The sequence below is a fragment of the Echinops telfairi genome, unplaced genomic scaffold, assembly GCF_000313985.2.
Source record: "Echinops telfairi isolate 266 unplaced genomic scaffold, ASM31398v2 ScPeMD7_9;HRSCAF=40, whole genome shotgun sequence".
Taxonomy (NCBI): Eukaryota; Metazoa; Chordata; class Mammalia; order Afrosoricida; family Tenrecidae; genus Echinops; species Echinops telfairi.
In genome coordinates, this window is record NW_022103906.1 from 55,131,564 (window position 1) to 55,136,961 (window position 5,398).

Below are 5,398 nucleotides of genomic sequence, written 5' to 3' on the forward strand. Positions count from 1 at the left end.
ATCTCCTTGTTTCACTACCCTGCTACTTTACCAAAAATGGTGTCCTTCTCTAGAGACTGGTCTCTCCTGCCTACCTGTCCTAATTAGGTAACACAAGTCTCACCATCCTTGCCTCTAAGGAACATTGGCAGTGCTTCTTCTCAAACGGATTGGTTGGTCCTTTCAGCAGTCCATGGGACCTTGAACATTCTTCTCCAGCACCGCAGTTCAAATGCATCGACTCTTCAGTCTTCTTCAGTCAGCGTTCCACTGGCACATGCATAGGAGGCCATTGAAAATACCATGACTTGGGCCAAGTGTCCCTTCGTCTCCAAAGTGTCACCCTTGGTTTTCAATGCTCTAAAAAGGTCTTGTGCAGTATTGACTGAATGCAATTCTCTTCAATTTCCTTATTTTTGTCCGATTTTCACATGAATATGAGGCAATTAAAAATATTATGTCGGGTGAAACACACCTTAGCACTCAAAGGAACCTTTTTGCATTTCAGCATGTTACAAATGGCTTGTGAAGCAGATTTACCAAACAAAATTTTGGTTTCTTGCCTACTGCTCCCATGAGCATTGACTGCAGAGCTTCGCACATCCTTGACAACCTTAATATTTTCTCTGTTTACCAGGGTGTTGCCTATTGGTTCGTGGTGAACCAATTTTGGTTGTCCTTACTTTCGTTGCAGAAATATCAACTCCATCTCCAATTCCAATTCTAATTTGAGGAGCTCTTCCCCAGTTGTACTTTAAGTACCTTCCCACCTAAGTGGGTCTTCTTTGAATACAGTTACAGGCAATTCTGCTGTGATTCATAAAGTTTTCACTGTCTACTGTTTTTCAGAAGTGGATCACCAGGTCTTCCTTCCTAGTATGGTTTAGTTTGGTAGCTCCACTGAAGCTTTTTTTACCATGGATGTTGTGTTAGTCTGGGTAGACTAGAGAAACAGATCCATGGACACTCATACGTGTGTAAGAAAGAGGTTTCCATACAAGAGCAATTGAATATTGAGAAAATATCCCAGCCCAGGCCAGATCAATTTCATTAGTCCAGTATCAGCCCATATGCGTGATACCAATGTATAAAGTACATGCAATGATGCCAAATGCAGGAAGATCACAGGCCAGTGGGCTGGAAGTCTTGTGGATCCATTGGAAAGTTGTAAGCATCTCAGCTCTGGCAGGGGTCTCTACATGATTCCTTCAGCTCTGACACTCTGACTGCCATCAGTCTTTCTCCATGTGTCTTCTCCACTGGGATGTCTCTCAGGGAGTGAGCACAGAGTGTGTGTGCTTCTCGCCTCCAGGGAGGAATACAGGAGTCCCCAGAATCCTCAGGAGAAGGCCATGCCCACACAGAGGCTTCATTGCCTATCTCCTGATTGACAGGCTAGACTCCACCCCTACACTCTTACTCCTCAAATTGACACCAGATTATATAACTGGTATTTAAAATCCTGATATTTAGTTTCTAGTGTCACTAAAATATGAAAACCAACAGAGTACAAGAAAGTGATGGATGAGAAAAGGAATGCTCACTTATATGCCTTTAAATATTCTGCTTTTGACTGTGGAATCTCAATGAGTCCCTTTTGCTTCTGCTAGCCCTTGGTTCTTCAGTTGACCGTACAGCTAACTGAGCTGTGCCGATGACGGTTCTCCCCTAAGTGAGCTCCAAGATGTATAAGACAGAGACAAATCATTTTCTTAGTCTTTTAGGCAGTCATTTGAGTCATGGGACGATATTTTGCTAATAAAGTACACTCTGTTTTCACTTCAGAATCAGAGACTCCAAAATGTAAACATTTCTGTTATTTCTAGCTGGCTGTTGAGTATATTGGGTGGCATTCAAGGGTATAGAAAAGGAAAATCTCTCAGTTTGCTTTCCATTTGTGTAGCCTTTGCCCAACTTCCATGACACCCAACTGTTCACCAGCACTCTTGTAATCCTAGAAGTCATTTTCTAACGCCCCTTTAACTGCACTAGGAGATGAGAGATTATCTGGAGTCTCGTCTCAAAGGGGAAAAAAAATTTCTTTGAGAACATTTTGTTTAGTGCATTAGAACTTTTGTTTCTTAAGGATCTCTGCTTATAGGATAATATCTTGTGTCTTTGCATTTTTTTTTTTCAGAATAAAAGACATTTTGTTTTGAAGTTCCCATTTCAAACACCAAAAGCACTCTAATACCTCTGTGGATTAAATCTAACCATTAAGTCTTTCCTAGTTAACTGTAGAAGAGGAGTAGCTCTCTTTCCCCTGAATCTGTTTCCCCGAATTTGCTCCAGTCTCCATCTTTACCGTCAGCAAGCACTTGCTAGGCTGCTTGTGTCTGCTTGGCTACTTGTTTGATGTTCTTTTGCTTAAGAATATCAAGATTTCTTCTATGTACAAATGTTTTCTTAAATTATAAGCCTTTAAAGAACAAATCATTTCACATATTTAACTCAATATTTATCTACTTCCACAGTCTGAATGTCAATATCTGAGTGTTAAAAGAAAATTTGAGGTCATTCACTGTTTCTGAAAAGAAGGCAGGTTAAAATAAACTCACCATCTTTTCAAACATTTCTTTTAATTACCTTAAAAGTAAACACACTTCTCTTTTGAGTTGTGTTTCTTCAATTAATGAGATAACAGAGTACTGTTTACAGGACATTAGCTGCTCCTTAGTGATAGCAAGCAAATTGCAAAGCTACGTCTGTAATTGGTTTTCTGATACAGCCTTAGCAAACACACATAAGAGTGAAGTTCATGGAAGGGATAAATGGATTTGGTTACTTTCACTTACTGCCTTCAAAGAGGTTTAATTATGTTTCTTTATAGAAACTTGCTTCTCTCCAACCCATTAGAGCTTCTTGATTTATGATACAGTAGCTGTAGAATTCCTAGAAGAGATAGGGTTTTCTCTTGTCAAAAGTGTGGCTCCCTGGTGATATTGCTTTGAGTGAGTAAATGGGATTCTAATGGTCCTGGAACATCACTTAAACAAGGTCAAGGAAATACCTATTCTTCTCTCTCTTTTTTTCTTCTATTAACCATGACATAATAATGAATATTCTCAACTAATAAGTTAATTCACATAAATTAGAGTTCAATATGTAGAGAAAATTAGTCATAAAGCATAAAAATAAATGTTTCATGTAATATCCTGTAGCACTTAAGCCACTTTTTAAGCTGTATTATTTATGATAATGGTGTATGCACATTACTTATGTGGGTCAAAATAATATTTTAAGGTCCTCAGGGCATTTGTTTTGATCAATGATTCACTACTTCTGGTTATTCAGGTTCTAGAATTTGCTTCCTGATTTGACAAAACCCCATCCGTTTACAATGATATATGGTACTTTTTCTGACTAAATTGGGATCAGAACCTGTCGTGCATAGATTTCTATCAATACATTGTTAAGTAACTCTATGCTAGAGGCTCTCGGTCTTTAAGAAATGTTAATAGTTTTGAAATAGAAGTAAACTTGTGTGGCAGATATAGAGGTGAATAGAACATAGAATCTGTTCCTAAGAAGGTGCTTTATAACAGGAAATGATTTAGAACACAGATCATTGAAAAAAATGAAATGTAATATAACCACTGTTTGCACGTTTACCAAGACAATGCAAACACAGAGATGAGCTTCTCTTGGATAAACATTGGAGCCCACACTTTTTAGGCATTTATAAATTTTATTGTGAACGTCTTAAGGTCAATTGCTGGTCATAAATATCAATGGACAAAGTTGAATTTGGGTAGACAATTTCAAGGGCCACAGCCCAGATTTAGGCTACCAACGTGAGCTTTGCCACGTTTGTGATCGAAAAGGCATAATAATCAGATCATCAGCATTCATCACAGGAAGCTTCTCAAAAAAGGCATGATGATCTTGTGAGAGGAAAAACTTCCCACTGGTAAATCTTTCAACTCTTCTGTACATTTATCTTTTTTATACATTTTATTTTGGATGGTAATAATGTCCATGAACCATATAACAAAGGTATCTTTCATTTGTAAGTGTTCCATCTAGTTTATATGCGTCTCTTTATTACAAATAATTTTATGGTGCTATTTAATCCTAAATATTTTAATTCCTTAAATATTATAGTTACTGAGAAGATACCACTTAGGAATAGTTTAGATGGCTCAAATTTTTTGAAATTTCTGTTATTGAATCTGACTGGAAGGGATAAAAACTACAATTTTTACATTTTAAAACAGTGTTACAATCTCTGCAATTTTGACTAATGAAGTTCACAGTGAATGCAGATTTACTTTGTGAGAATTAGTCCACCAAACAAATAAACACTGCACTGCACATATTTCTGGCATGTAATTTAAAAAACGATCTGACACAGAAAATAGCAATGTAAACAGACAAAATATAATCAGGCAATTTCACCTGGAAAATGATTTAGATGAACCCTCAAGATTTTCTCTTGCTATCTTATTCTGTGAAAAAAATGTGAAATTCCCCCATAAACAAAATATAAGCTCCAGAAGTCATATAAGTACTTTGTGGTTTGGTAATCTAAATGTTATATAATGTTGGGGAGGGTGAGAAAGAAAGAATGAAATTTCTTTTAAAATTTAGTTTTCCTAAAGAATCTGTCCTTCTTGTTATTCCTGAATAACTTTTTCTCAGGAAGACCCATGTTGCAAGTAACAGAAAACATAGGTTTGTACATATTAAAAGTAAGAAGACAGAGACAAGTTTTATGAGTCCTCAGGTGTATTTTTAGGAGCCCAGGTACTTTGTCTATAAATGAAAACCAGACCATTCTTATTCAACCAGAGCTTTGTGTGGGTCCAGAAATGAAGAAATTCTATGCTGAGTGCTTGGTATTAATGCTAATTCTCAGGCAGTCAAGAACTTTGAAATATAATGACTAGAATGGGCTTAGACAGGCAATCTTCAGACTATGTAGGCATTACATTGCTTTTTTTTTCATGTGTGGTATGTTTGTTTTAAAGTGAAAATTGGTTAAATGAAATCTGGGGAAATGTTTCAAACCTATCTTTAGCATATGCTTATTTTACCCATTTTAAACATTTAAGATTGAGAAAGAAAAGAAACTTCAGATAGCTACTCTGAAAATAATATTTGTGAATATAAGCATGATAAATGTAAGTGCATTTAGTCCTACAGAAGATTAATCTTTCCCAAAGAAACTACTAAGCAATCCTGAATCTATTATTCTTTTCCTAGACACTTTATTGAGAAAACAAGTATGGGGAATGATTAACCATTAAGACAAAAGCTAGTGGATAATAAACAGAATTGCATATTGCTACCACAGAGAGCAAGGTTAAATATGAAGGCTATGCGGCTATCAAAAGATATAGCGTCTGGGGTCTTAAAAGCTTGAAGGTAAACAAGCGGCCATCTAGCTCAGAAGCAACAAAGCCCACATGGAACAACA